Below are 15,904 nucleotides of genomic sequence, written 5' to 3' on the forward strand. Positions count from 1 at the left end.
TCTGCAGCTCTTTTCGCTGGGGTCCCTATCAGAGACATTTGTAGAGCGGCTACGTGGAGTAGTACCCACACGTTCACAGAGCATTACTGCTTGGACTCTTCCACAAGAAGCGAAGCTGCAGTCGGACAAGCAGTCCTGAGAAATCTTTTCCAATGAGAGGTGAGCTTTCCCTACTATCCCTCCTTCCTATGATTGCACATTTTGTATCAGATAATGTTTCCTATTTGTTATAACAAGATATAGTTGCTTCCTATGAAAAGCAGTTTACTAAGATGTGTTGATACTCTTGTAAGAAAATGTGCTCTTATTGCTTACTGCTAGCTACTCTGATACAAAGCATGTGAATCTATGAAAGTTCCAATACTGGGGCAAAAAGACAAGTTACTTACCTGTTACTTTGGTTCCCCAGTATTGGTAACTTTCATAGATTCCCATGCGCCCACCCTCCTCCCCTGGGAAAGCTCAGCCTCTTGCAAATGTGGTTCGGTTACAAACGGCTACGAAAATCTGAGGCTCTGAGGCTCTCTCAGGAAGGTTCTATGGGGTGAGGCTACTCTGATTGGTTGTTGCAGTTTTTTGGTCTCTTACAAAAAGAGGTGGATATGCTACAAAATAAGATGAGGCCTAGGCCTTCCTTTCTCTTTTGTACCTACTGCTATGGTATTTTTTGTTTACCGAGGCGCCCATTCCGACAATGGGGCAATGATACAAAGCATGGGAATCTATAAAAGTTACCAATACTGGGGAACCAAAGTTACAGGTAAGTAACTTGTTTTCATATACCTCTGGCACAGTGCATTCTGTTAGACGATTGATTGATTAAGAAAATACTTTCTTAGCACAATAGGAATCCTCTTATTATTAGTTTGTTGAACTACCTAGTCCCTTTTGGCTTTATTGGGGGACTCTCTGTTTTTGGCATATTGAATGTAGATGTGGAACAGCATAGTGCTCAGAGAGGAGCCCTGGGGGCAGTGTGGTGTAGAGTGTGCCAGTTGTAACTAAAAGGCGGGGACACCACCTGAAAAAGAGTGGTCGGCAAGGAAGGAGGTGAGCCAAGTAAGAGCAGAGCCGCCAACCCCAATCTCTCGCAGGCACTAAAGCAGGATGTTGTGATATACAGTATCAAAAGCGGTTCTTAAGTCGAGCAGAATCAGTATAGAGAAACTGCCTTCATCTAAGACGCTGCGGAGTTGCTCAGTGACTGCAAGAAGAGCTGAATCAGTACTATGCCGTGACCTACAACATAATATTGGAGATATCCAGAAAGTGATTTTCTTCTAAAAAGTTGGTTAAGATAGCATTAACATGGATCTCTGTTACTTTAGCAAGGAACGGCAGAAGAGAAATAGGACGTTTATTTTCTGGTTTGGAAGTGTCCAAAATGGTTTTTTTCAGGAGTGGAATAACTGGTATGCTTCCAGGAGATTGGTACAGATGCCGAAGTCAGTGAAAGGTTAATAAGTTTGAGACAGGGTAGAGAGAGGCAGTCCCAAAGTTTCAAAAGCAAGAGGGTCTGCAGGGGAGCCTCATTTAACTTTCTTCTACAACGTATGCAACTCTGGCAGGGTTATCGGGGGTAGACAATGCAAGATAGTGCCTATTAGAGCGACTGGACAGGAGTCAATGATCTTAGGGACTAAGCTAAAGTTGATATTTTCTACTTTATTGATAAAATATCTTGCCAACTTCTCACAGTGGTCATTTGAGACTTCCATATGCTCCACAGCAAGTACAGGTTTATTTAGACTGTTAAGGAGAGAGAGGATTACTTTTGCTGGATTATTGCTATTCTTTATTACGTTGGCAAAGTATTCAGCTTTGAATCTCTTAATCAATTTGTGGTATAACTTAATGGCAGCGCTATATAATACTTTTCATATGATTGCCTCCAAGAATATTTCAGGACCTTATTGTTCCTTTTTGCCAATATCGGAGAGTATGTGAGCCAGGGTGCAGCCTGCTTTTTCCTGCCCTGTGCTGATCTAACGGGGACAAAATATCTAACCCAGAGGAGAGCCAGTCCTGAATTTTTTTGTTTGTATCTTGCACATTGGGTTCCAGCAACGGGCACCATGTCTGTAGAAAGTCTTCACATTTTTGGAGGTCAAGCTTGTGCCAAGGACTTTTGAAACTAAGAACTGAGCGGGAAGACTGGTTCTGGCCTACTAGGCAAATAGACAGAGAGATCACAGAATGATCCATCTACTTCATAGGAAGAGGAGTAGGTACCTTCAAAGAATTAAGATTGGGAAAAAACTGGATCCAGGAGGTGCCCCACAGTGTGAGTGGCGCCAGCAACTTGTTGCGTGAGCTGACATAAGAAAACATATCTGTTGTGAGACGTGCAAGCACCAATTCACACAGGCTGCAATGGCAGCCTCTAGTCACAGTTTAAGTGGACTCTCATGGGTGGCATAATACATGCTGCAGCCCATGGAAGACCCATGGTGTACCTATGTCCTAAGTGCAATATATTAGGGACTTACAAGGGTACACCAGTAGCAAAGTGTGGAGATACCAAAGTAGTTACCATGTCAATTTTGGGAAGAAAGCACAGTTGCTGGAGTCCTGATTAGCAGGATCCCTGCAGATAAAGTCGAAAACACACTGGCACCAGGGAAAAAGTGGGGGTAACAATGCTAGAAGGATCCAACCTTCCTACAGGAAGTCATTGAGTTTTACACAATCACGAGTCATCCTTATATCAGGTATCAAAAAAAATATTATTTCAAGCATCCAGGAGTGAGGCTCGTCATGGCAACCACAACTGTTATGATTATTCCGAGATGGGTGCAGATGTGTGTAGATACTCTTTCGATCGTAAGAATTTCGGCTTTTTACCAGCCTGGAGATTGTTAATAAAAGATGCATGATTATTGTCAATGAACATTTTTTGGAGTGGCCTTTTCCCATCATCCCTTTTGGGTGCTGCACTCCCAGATATACGAATAGGAACATAGCTTTGCCGGAGTGTATTGTGAGCTCTGAAGGACAAGATTAGTGACTGAGGTTCCACGGTAGAGCATGCAGGATCTTCTCCATAATATTCATAGTGGATAAAGTGTTTGTCAAGTTTTGATTTGTTCTGGACCTGGAGCGCATCAATAAGTGAGTGCAAGGTAAATGGCCCCACATGGCAACATTACTAATGAAACTGCAATTGATGCAACCCATGGATCAGCTAATGTGACTTTAAGTCATTATGCCTATCACCATGTATAATTTGCCCCTTTAGCAGAAATATCTCTGATTCACTGTACTAGATGAGAAATGTGAACTTGTTGTGTTGCCTGTTCTCATCAAAACAGTGCCATAATTGTTCACAAAGATGGTGACTTAACTGGAGACTATGCTTGTGTAGGGGGTACAAGTTCCTTCTAATATAGAAGTCTGGCTCATACCCTGTCCATCATTCCAGAAGATTTGGGTCAAAGTGCAAAGGTTCATGGTGACAACAGTATTCCTGTTGCAGTGAATTCCAGCACATATGAAACCTTGGATGAATTGTCTTTTGGAATAATGTACCAGCTGGTCGAAATCTTGCAAGGATTGTGCACAAGTATCATCTCAGATTAGGTTGGATCTACAATGGGGCTCTGATTAAACAATCTACAGAAGGGATGTCCGCTGCACCTACAAAGCCCAAAGGTGTATAAAGTGCATCAAATGTCTGAAGCAGCCTGTTCCTCTAGTGGATTTGTGTATATCTCACAAGTGATTTGGTGCTCCTTACGATCAACACACTGCTATGTGGCTGCTCCATTGGTTCCATCTATTTGGTCTGACGTTGCGATGCGCCAATCTCCCCAGCAAAAAACATTACTTAGTGCTCAGCTTCAGATAAGAGTGCCCTATTCAAGGTGATACCCTGAGCAGCAGGGAATGCTGCTGACTTTGGTGATTATCTTCCCAAGTGACTTATTCCTGGTAAGCAATTGCATGCCAGATGCTGCCTGCACAGTCTTCAACCAATCCAAGGTCTACCTTGCATCATGATGGCACAATTTTAATCACAGTAATAGGAAAAGCAATACAATTTCGCTCTATAAAAATGCGAAGAAAATAAAAAAAAGAAGGCTGGGAAGTTAGTATCCCCCAGCACAGTGCAAGCCTGTTGGAGAATATATGTTCAGAATGATGTCGAAATTGAAGGAGCATGAAGCAGTTATGTGGGACTGCTGTGATGGAGTGAATGTGCGAAATGGTCACAAAGGTTTTTTGTCAACCGACACTGGGGCTTACTAGATAGGCCCTGTCTATTGGCCAGGTTAATGACTGAGATAAATCGGTGGGTAGAGGCCAGTCCTATCTTGTCCGTGGTTCACGTAAAGGGATTCCAAAGCTGAGATACTGACAGCCAAGTGTTGAATCCATCATGGGGTTTCTGGTTTTCCAAGACGGTGTTCCTAGAGATATGCAGATAATCGAAAATACCAGTAATCAACCTGTTAGCCAGAATACACAACTAGATTTTATGAAGGATTTTGCACAAGATTCCAAGACGAACTGGCGCAAATGCTTTCCATGTAAGACATGCTCTATACATTTTGCTCCTATCGGGTTCATCCTAGGGTGAATGTGAAACTTGAGAGAGCCTGGGGAAATGTGGTTAAAGGTGTCATTCTGTTCTCATGAGCTAGTTGTTTATTTCTGAGAAATATGGCGTAGAACCTCCTCACCTCCTTGAATATTAGGGCTGTTCCCGTCTTGAATGCGGTAGCTTAAGGAGCATGCGGCTGCTTGGGGCATTTCTCTCATTATGGAGCTTGAATGAATAGAAGTAGAGAATTTGACTAGTCCCACAGAATGTGGTTTCAAGCTTTTGAGTTTTAAATATAGACCAGCACTTATAATGATTTCACAATATCGATGTGCATTGAAGTCCCAATCAATAACAAGCAACAGTATAGATCACATAGGTATGGTTCAAATTCACCGCAAGTACTTTTGTGATCATATAAAAAAAAACTCCCCACAGTGATCCTTCATGTTTCTTTGTACGTGCACCATTGGTTCCGAACATTCTCAATATTTTGGAGTCTGTTTATGAGTGGGGCAATATTTCTGAGGTTGATATTTTGGCACACAACTAATGCAGAACCAGTACAAAGATGCACTCTGGATTGGGTGTCCTTTCAGTCATGGTACAGCACCAAAGTGATGTGCCTAGTTTAGTTTAGCCCACCAGAAGAATCTTGACTTAATACTTAAAGATTTTCAAAAGGGTCTAGCCGTGTTCACCCAGAATGGCCTATGAGTGTCAGTATCAACGCTCTGAGAACCTGGAGGTTGCTTGCAGACGTGAAACCATTGGTGACTCCTCTGCTACAACGTTTGTCTAAGTCCACCTCAGAAGTGATTTTGCCTACATATGACCCATCGCTGGTTCTTAAATCACTTCAAGCCCAGTTATTTCAACCACTGAAATCTTTGCCATTTGATCTTCTTATGCATATATTTATCTTTTTAGTGGTGGTTATTTCACAACACAAGTAGGGTGGCTATTTGTATTGTATATTTCCTTATTTACAGATATTACTGCATGCCTTCATCCTCAGGCCAGTTTCACATTTATTTCCCAAGATCCTTTAGCTTTTCATCTAGCTAAAAGTTGGTATTACAGATTGGGTCGGTAGACTCTCCTATTCCAGTAGCGGGGTTGATGGGTCTGAACACACTCAATGATGTTTAATGTATATCGATTGGATTTTTGCAAATGAAGCAACCTTCTAGAAGAGAAATTAGACCTACAGTAGTCACATTGTTTTCGCTGCTTATTGTTAGGACATACAAGATGGTGACTGTAGATTTACCTACTGTAATACAGGGTTTAATCACCAAACATGTGGCTACATGTACAGCTACTGCTTGTAGAGTCCTTGGGCCCAATTCACAAAAGTAATCTGAGACAAAATCCTAACTTTACGACTACTAAATGCCTTTTGTGAATACCCAAAGTCGTAAAGTTAGGATTTTGTCTCAGATTAGTTTTGTGAATCGGGCCCCTTGTTTTTATAATCAAACGTGGGTGCTCTTTAGATACAACTATCATGTTATTTCAGTTTCCTTGTAATCCGAGGATTTCTATTCGATAAATCACATTATGAAGTCATTCCTTTTTTAGTCTGAGTGATTTTGCATCTTTCAAGTTTCCAAGGTAATATTTTGCACCCACAACATTGGGGCATGGCTTGGGAGTATTTTTGTTTGTAAAGGACCACATAAAAGACCAACAATGTTTAAATTACATATGATAATCCTCACCTAGTTGTATTTTCCTTGGAACCGTACGTATAATGATAGTTGGTTTCAGTGGCGGCTGGTGACCTTTAAAAGAGGTGAGGCGTAATCCTGGTCTCGAATTACAAATACCTTTTTCTTGAAGGGTTCTCTCACACTTTCTTACACTAAGTTTATTGTCTCACTCAGTTCTCACTAAATCACACAATCTCTTTCTACTCTGGCGCACACTGTCTCACTTAGTGCCACTCATTCTGAATTACTCAGTCTTACTATGACTCATTCTCACACATACTGGTCCTTACTGTCACTCATTCTTGCTCACTCTGACCCATTCCACAGATGACGAAGAGTGAAAATCAAATAAATATTTAATAGATAGATAGACATCCCTGAACCAATGGCGAATCTCCTTAATGGGCTCCACGGCTACACTACACCCTTCTTGTTTTGTGGTCAATTTTTATTGTATCAAGAGTGAATAAGTATTCATTCTTGACATAATAAAAATAAAATGAAGACCTGCTTCAGGTCCAGCACTAAACGGAGGCAGCTAGTGACATTGTTTGATTGCTGACACAGGTACATGAAGGTGCCTTCCCCATTCCAGCGCTGTGAGTATGGCTGTATGACTTTGTCTGAGTTAAAGTGAGAGTCAGTGAATAAATGAGTCAGAGTGTGTGAGAATAAGTGACAGTAAGGGCAGGTATGTGAGAGAATAAATGTGAGCGCAGGGGCATAGGTGGGGGGGGCGGTCCGCCCAAGGCAGCACTATTTTGAGGGCGGCGGCCGCACGGCACTGAGGGGAGGACGGCTAGAGTGGCCACCCTCGAAGCGGGTCGCGATCCTCAGCAGAGACGCTTAACATCTTGTGATTCTGGGCAAATCACTTAAGCTCCCTGTGAACATAAACATGACTGTGTCCGTTTGTCATGTAACTGGTGCTATGTAAAGCGTACTCATACCTTCGGGTCGAGTTTGCGCTATATAAAACTAAAAAAAAATTAAGAAATGATAGTAGTGGACCGCTTCTATCCCAATCAGGAAGTACAATTAAGTAATAATTGTGATGTGGAGACCCGCACAGGGCCCTGGTGCACTGCTCCTGCTGCACCAACGATAGCGACATCCCACCACAACTATGTTTCGTGCTTATCCAAATAAATATTGCTATAAGCTGAGGTGGAGTGACGCACATCCAATCCTGTAATTATAGACTATTGAACTCATAATAACCCCGTCCGTAACCAGACTGCAGCTGTGTCAGTGGCTGTGAGAAGCCTCCACCCGTCAGCTCTCATGTGGCCGCTGTATCCTCAAGTTAGCGCATCACCTGTCATAGGTTAAGCTTAAGTACCAGGAACTTTACACAGACTGCAGGCGGATGTACTTTCAGCACGGAACATTATATGTAGTAGTCATGCGCATAACTGTAATAAATGATAGCTTTATCTCACACATGTAGTAATACAAAAAATACTTATGCATGTAAAATACAAAATGTGGGGTGAAAATTACTTGCACAGGCATGAGGCAGAGTCCTCTGAAGAAAAAAAAACATCGCCTCTGGTAGTGATGAAGTTTAAGACAACATAGCGGCAGTATGCCTGGCTACCCAATCACTCTGGGGCCGCGGAGTTCACATAGCGCTGTAACAGGAGAGCTTCTGGACAGTGTATTGATGGCATGCGAGCCCGTGCTTAGAGAAGGCTTAGGAGGTTTGCATCCAAGCGGGCATTAAATCTCCAATACACACTCCCATAATGAACGGTTCGTCAACATGTGTAGGAGTTTTTTTAATTTACATATTTAAGACAATCATTTTCGCTTTCTCCAAGCATGTTCCCATAGTAGACTAAAAGGAGCTAAATTAGCAGTGTTCTCACTGGCCCGTGGCGACAGTCTTTATAATTTATTTGGGTACTGTAGTGTCAGTGTCCCCAAATAAATTATAAAGGCGCCCGCAACGGGCTTCCAGTGCCGCACGGCCACCAACACTAGTGACGTGCTGTAAATTATGTAATTGAAGTGCAAGCACACCTGCTTGCAAAATGCTGCAGCGCACCCATCACCTAGCTAGTGGTGGTGGTGCGGTGCGCGACGTCCCGTCTTTGTGGGTCCCAGGGCCGTCAATCTTGTAGCGCGCGTAAGCGCTACCAATAACGGCCCTGGCCAACATTTTTGGGCCAGCCCCCATGCCGCGCTGAAAATGCAGCAGTGACACGCGTCATCACTACACGCTCTCGTCGTGAGTGGAGTCGAGTCTGGGGAGTGCTGGGCGATTTGCAGCAGGACAACCCATATGGTAGGAGCCATGCCACCACTGTGGAGTCTACACACGACTGACGAGAGCCTGAGGTAAGAGCTAAAAACGGGAGGAAAGGATTATGAGTACAGTGCTTCTAGTTAAATGTAAAAGTGATTGTATTTGTTTCGCCCATATTGGTATCACTGTTCATCCCACTGTATGTATCCTAAAGTGAACCTATTTGCTTTTTATTTTTGATTAGATTTGCAATAGTCAATAAAGTTTTGTTTAAGAAAAAAAGAATAAGGAGAGGAAAGGATCTTTGGTGAGCGGTGAGCCTCCTCATTTTGGTGTTTAGAACTGCTCCTGGACATTACCCCACAAGAGTTCTTTTCACAGAGCTCCAATCCCAACTACCTCAGACCAAGGGCCTCTAGTTTCAGAAGCAGTGATATCTGAATCCATTTTAGTTCTATATTAAAGGAAAGTAATAGAAATAAACCAAAGATTCTGTGGTTGAAATGCAGTTGGCCCATTACCATCAGAGATAAGGCCGGGAGTAAGATTTGATTGAGTAAAGTATACATCCTGTAGGTTGGCAAACAAATTTCAGAGTAAATACGTACCCCCCCCCTTCCCCCTCCTCGCTTCCTGCCATGGGCGGCAATCTGAGCGATAGCCCCGGGCGCCAGAAGCTCTAGCTACGTCACTGTGTGAGCGTGTGAGAGAGAATGACAGTGAGTGTAACTAAGTGTGAGACTGGGTCACAGTAAGACTAGGTAATTCAGAATAAGTAGGACTGAGTAAGATAGAGTGGGCCAGCGTAGAATGAGTGTGAATGAGTGAGACAGTGCAAGAAAGTGTGAGAGAAACCTTCAAGAGAAAGCTCTTTAGAATTTGAGCCAAGGATTACACCCCACCACTTTTAAAGTTCACCAGCTGCCACTGGTTTTTTTCCTTTAAAAAGAGAAGAATTTTAATTGCTCATAAGAGTTTTAATCTAAACATAAAATTAGGATAAACAATGAACATCGTACGTGCCTGGTGCTTTGTAGGCCTGAGATCTCATACTAAATAATTTTAAGCTCCCGCACACTAAGTGCGAAATGTCTGATGAATATTGAGGTCTGTGGTCCATGTTAGTCTGTGTGAGAAGGTTTGATGCATCGTCAGATCTACTTGGAAGTGTCCACGCACTGAATTAGAGTATCCTCAAAGAAGCCAGAGGATAAGGTATGTGTTTTGATAATTCCAAAAGCTATGATTTCGCATGTATGTGAGTTTTGTTATGCACTTTGGAATGTAGCTAGTACACCTCCTAATAAGTCCCAAGAATTGCCGAACACAACTTCTCCACCCAAATCCTGTTTAGTAGAACAGTACCTCTGGGGGCTTGTTTTTTGTGCCCTGTGATAGTGATTCAGTGTCTGTCACCAGCGTCTAGTGCTGGCAGCTCAGCCCACTGGAGTATGGTAACCATTGGGCTAAGTGTTGGGGGCAGCGGCTGACCATGGTACCAGTCCATCCTCAGTATCATGTGATGGTCAGTGGGATAGAGTAGCAAAGTCGCAGTAGCGATTCTGCGATTTTCCAGTGGCAATGGTATCCACAAGTCCAGCAGCACCCACAACACTCACCATAAGGTCCAGTGGACAGTTAAAACAGGACTCAACTTTCAATACAGACTGGAGGTTCAGACTATGAAATAACCAGAAACGCGTGGAATAGAATGATGATTGAAGCAGATCAGGATTCAAGCTGACCTTCTGCTGGTGGCTGGGCACCCCAGGACAGGGGTCAAAGACAAGATTTCACCAGACATAGGAGGTTGGTACAGGAACCCAACTGACACAAGGAGGATTACATTTGCCCAGGCTTGGCCTTGTACCGTCTGGCGTTGTTGATGAGGCTTCTCTGGGGCACAGAGACTGTCATGCTCAATGTCTTCACTGGGCAGCTGGCTGCGGTAACCTTGTGGCTCTTAGACAGCCTCAGTCCGTCACGCTGTCCTCCACAGGTTTTTTCAGTTATCTGGGCATGGCTCTTCGCTGTAGGTCAGTGACTTCTACTGGCAGCTGCTGTCCAGCTTCACACATAGGCAGATCTTCACCACCCACAGCAACCCACCAGGACTTCATATCAGAGTTTGATCACAGTTCATTTCTAAACACCCTAGCACACTCAAAGACATCCTTTCATGCACACAGTTGGCTCATGGTCACACTTGAAGCTGTGCCTTTTTCAGGAGTTATGCTAAGGTATATCTGTTTGCTAACCAGGATAAGCTACCTTAATTCGAATTATCTATAAACCCATACATTTAAAGTCTGTTGCATTATCTTTTGAGTGTGGTGTGGTGTGGAGTCGCTTTGCATTTTTCAGTTAATTAAATAACATAATCCACTTTTTTCCACCTGAATATTTGAGTAGAGTAAAGAAAACCTTGTTGGGTTAGTTTCCCGTCCAGTAAGCTAGTACTCAAAGCCTCAGCAGTTATGATCGCAAGCTGCCACTTCCAGCAACTACATAGTAGAAGTTCCTTTCCCTCATGCAGCTCCTAAAACTGGAAGATGACTCTTTCACTTCTACTAAGTGCACTGAAAGCGATTTGAAGCAATTTAGTTGGCAAAAAAATGTGCTAAAAGCATTTAATTAATTGTTCTGTTTGTCCATTCATTCATAACAGAATCAGGATCATTGAAGACTGTTGAGTGCACTTTAATCTTTTTAACGTTGGAACCGGTGTCATCTTTATTTCATAATTTTTTTCATTTTTAGGAGGCATTACCACCTGACGAAAAACATAACACATCATGGAAGCACCCTGGTGGCCTGAAGCAACCCTGCAATAGAATAAAGCAATTTTTGTTTGCACTTAAAAATGTGTACTCTGTGGATACAGTGCCATACAATATTAAAAGCCGAACAAGAACTGTCAAATGCCGCCTACTTTGAGTTGGAAGGATCTGCTTCTTCGATGACCATGCAAGAGGCTTCATACATGAGCATTTATGACCTACATATAGGATTCTAAAGCTAATGGGGACATTGCTTTCTCTTCAAATCCTACTACAGTTAGCAGGGATTGGATCCGTACATTGGCCATTGTTTAACACAATGAAACATTTATGACAGTTCCCCATGAGAGGGAAGTCTACATCATAACAGAAAATATAAATTTTTGTCCTTTTACTATGACATGCTCATACCTCCAGTAGGGGCGTCCAGAATGCCCACCTTTGGCGGTCAGTATTTTTGATGTTTACCTTTGTGCTATCATTGATTAATTTGTGTGTGTTTACAGTGTCCCAGTGTGCTCACAGAGAAGTTCTTGACAGAAGGCACCTGACATATACTACACACAATGTCATAAGCACTCTGAGAGGAAGCTGCCGTCCCCGCCAGTCTGTGGTTCCCGCTTCTGCAGTGACTAAGCTTACAGCACATCTGGGGGCTTTTTCATGGCCAGAAAAATGTAAAACATATTAAAAAGTTTGATAAACTTGTAGTTCAATAGGCTACAGTGTGTTCAGTCAGAGTTGTGGCGCTTGAGGAATATTGTTAAACAAGCCTACAGCCATTTTGTTTCTTCGAACATTTCCACAGCTCCCTCCTTCCATCACTGGGCTCCAGTTGGGTCTTTAGCTAATCAAATTGCTCTTCCATTGACTTGTATTGAGACCTTTTCTGGTGTCTGGCCTAATGTTTTACTTCATTTTGAAGAAGTAATTCACGTAGAAAATGTTAATTCTGGGAGAAAACAAACACACACACACTCACTCACTCACTCACACTCACTCACTCACACACACTCTCACTCTCACAAAATTTTATAACTTCCTCCTGCAAATTGTTTTCTAATGTCGCGGTAGTCAATGGATCTCTTGTTATTAGAGGATTGCATTTTTCATCAGCCAACTTTCAGGACACCATGTTCTCAGCCAACTTTCAGGACACCATGTTCTCTACTTACTAAATGTTATGATACATATTTTTTACAATCTTTACAATGTACTTTTCAAGGAGCGTATCACAATTTAGACTTAAAACAATGCTATTATAAATGGAAAGTGGAATTTACCAGCATTTGAAATTATTTGGAAGTCTTGCCTGGTGATTAACCCAGCTCAATAATGCAGGTTAATGTACAATAGACATTGACATTGGTTAATTGTCTTCGACTTGGAAGGTTACCGCTTTTGGATGGGGGGGCCTTAACAACCGCAAGTGATGCTCTACATTGTTTTTTTCATATTCACTAAAACAAACTATGGTTAGTGCTCATAAAGGAATCAGGGCTACATTTCGTTTGTACAAAAATAATTCAAGTAATAATATTGAAGGTAAAAATAATTGCCACCAATTTAAAAATACATTTATGGTGTCTTGATGTCATTCTTTTATGGGTTTCGTGTGACAGCAGCATGACCACATCATTTATTTAACTTATGAACATTATTCAGAAAGAAACACTGATCGCAGAAATGGAATTGAACAATGAGTTTCAGTACTACTGGATATGTGATTATGCTCAACTGGGCAGCCTACAAGTCATAATCAGTTTACACTATCTTTTTATCAATGAAGTTTTGCTAAGGCATTGAAGCCTGGGGAAAATGCAGCCATGTTTATTTATGGAAATGTGCAATCAATATCTTGGCAATAAAAAGCAACATATGCAAAGCAGCCATTTGATGATATTTCTGTTCCTTTGAAAGCATAAAATGTAGCCGTAAGTTTTTGGATTTTAACAGGTGGCATATTTTTGAAAGACGTCCATGTTTTATGGCAATGAATCTCACCCTATGTGGGGAACTCTCTATTTTGCATCTTAAGCTTACTAATGAATTTTTAGAATACGGTAGTCACTCTTAATCAAAAGATATCTTGCCAATTGATAAATGATTATAGAGATTGTTCTCTAATTTATACAAATGCCACAGTTTTCCCTGGCATACTGCTTTGTGTTTTCTTATAATCCACCAATATTAGCCTCCTTCCATCGTTCATTTTCTTTGTTTTTCTGGTTGCAATGCTTGAGTATTGATGTTTACATTATATACATGGTTACTGCAAGCATTTTTTGGTTATCTTCCAGAAACTTTAACTTCAATGATAAATGGCCTAACAAAAGCCATCAACACAGCCAGTGTTTGGACCAGAGTCCTCACAAAATCGCACACTTCCTTTTCATGGTTCAGGATAACGCCTCAGAAGTGGCTCTCTCCACTGTTTATCACAAGTATATCACCTGGTATGCAAGGAAGCATGATAGCTGGAAATTTGGAGGGTTACTAGGGAAAAAGAATGTCTTGAAAAGTTAAGTTCAATACAACGAATAAGGTACAGAGTCTTAGAATCCATATTTTTTTACCTTTCACTTCTCCATTTCTTAGGAGCAGTAACTATTTTGTGGCCTGCTAGAGGCATGTTGAAAACATGCTTGGGGTAAGAGCAGTTGGCGACAAGATAAGAGAACTCTAGATTTCATCAATCCAAAGATCTCACAACTCCCCATATGTTGATTAGGTAATCGCTGTACAGCTATATCTAAGTGTTTTGGATAACACTGCTGCAAAAGTCCCCTTATTATTGTCAGCAGTGCATTCAGTATCCGTCAGATAAGTTCATATCTGCTAGTAGAAGAAAGTAAAAAAGTAAAACAAAGCCTTTCTCTTTTGCCATTTTCCAAAGGGAATCCCACATAGGAGGGGATCTGAATGTTGATTCTGTAGTGGGACTAGGGAAGAGGGTTGTACACTCAGATGAATATCTGACATTTCATGCACTGGAGGATATAATTTCCTGAAGATTGAAAAGGCAGTGTCTGTAGTTTCCATTAGGGTTTATTCATAGAAGGAATATGGCGTCATTTGACTGGGTTCATGAGACTCTGGAACAGTAAGGAACGAGTTGCACATCTACTTTTGAATTTGTGCAAATCTGCTAATCACTAAGGATTGTCAAGTGTGCACTTAAAACACTGTTTTGCAAATATGGGCATCTGAGTGATGAGATAAGGATGCGGCTTAAGCCAATTTGAGCACATCAATTTTCCACGATAGGGTGCACCACAATTCTAGAGACCAATTTTGTATTCACTAGTGGTACCTAGTATAATAGCATGCATCCCGAAAAGAGATTCTACTTTTGAATGTATAACTGTAAACTATCTTGAAAGTATTCTCTCAGCATCCTTTCCAGTGAAAGATAATCCTTTCCCTAGATAGTTTCTAGAAGACTTTCACACTTGGCCATCAGATGTGCCCAGCGTAATCTAGAATAACCATTCATTTATACCAGTTCCTAAAGCTTCACCAGCCTCTTGGCCCAGACTACTGTACCTCCGTGTTTTCTGCAGTTGCATGTTATATTGAAGCAGCCTTTGGATTTTGAATAACCAAACTGCTGTATTAAGAGGAAAGCCAGAGGAAAAAACAGCTGAAACGTAACAGGAAGCTTGTCATTTTGCTTCAATGCTTAATTTGTTAAAATTCGTAGGGGCTAGTCATTGGCGCTGTTTATGATGGGTTGGTGCCTATGATTCCACACCATGACTCTGTTTTTACCACACTGCACTTTATCTGACTTCATCCATTCTTCCTCACTTTGTCACTGTTTACCTATCTTCCTCTTCCTCCTCCTTTCTCATTTTTTCCTGCCTTTTTCTCTCATGCTCTCGGTCAAAGTCAGAAATGTAAAATAAGCCCTGGTCTCCGAAAATGAGCAGGTGCCCACCCATCTGCAACCCTGTGCACAAATTAAGCACTGCAACAAGTTACACAACCTGGGGCCCGATGTAGGTAATTCATATTTACCGACTCTTAAATACCGAATTTTACCGATTCGGTATTTAAGAGTCGGTAAATATGAAGGGGGGAGATGTAGGTATTACAGATTCTGTATTGGATTGGGTGGTAAAATACCGAATCTGTAAGGCCTGTGGCACTCTCAGGAGTGCCACCTACATTTGGATATACCGAATCGGTAAAAATACCGATTCAGTATTTTACAGAATCGGTAAATTTACCGAATCGGTAAAATATATGCCCCTACATCTGAAAACCCAAATACCGGTCGGTAACGGCCGAATTTGGCTGTTACCGACCGGTATTTTGGCTCCTACATCTGGCCCGAGGTCTTTAAAGTCTATGCTGGTAATTCACTGTAGTGTCTTCGGTGTAGGTGAGTTCCATGCTGGACCTTCCACTCAGGAGTCAATCGCTAATGCAAGCTGTTAGCAAAGCAGGAACAGAGGCGCAACCAGGGAGACATGCTGAACATTGCAGTGCAGCAGCCGGACCCCAATCATGGTTCCAAGATGCTGAGCCAAGCAACAGGACGCAGTAGCAGGTCCCCAATCCTGTTTCCAGGCTGGTGGTCCATTTGCAGTAGGCCCACAGGGTTTAGAAG

The 15,904-nt window shown here is 42.0% G+C and overlaps 1 protein-coding gene across 2 annotated transcripts in view; it reads left to right on the forward strand.

Annotated features, from left to right (window-relative positions):
- RGS22 (regulator of G protein signaling 22) overlaps nucleotides 1–13,170 on the forward strand; it is a 1,652,097-nt gene extending 1,638,927 nt beyond the window's left edge. For both annotated transcript variants that reach the window (XM_078686958.1, XM_078686959.1), the window contains exon 28: nucleotides 11,270–13,170. The gene's annotated coding sequence lies outside the window, so the exon portion shown is untranslated. The remainder of the gene's footprint in view (nucleotides 1–11,269) is intronic.
- Nucleotides 13,171–15,904: the final 2,734 nt, after the last annotated feature.

This window comes from Lissotriton helveticus, chromosome 4_1 (assembly GCF_964261635.1).
Source record: "Lissotriton helveticus chromosome 4_1, aLisHel1.1, whole genome shotgun sequence".
Classification (NCBI taxonomy): Eukaryota; Metazoa; Chordata; class Amphibia; order Caudata; family Salamandridae; genus Lissotriton; species Lissotriton helveticus.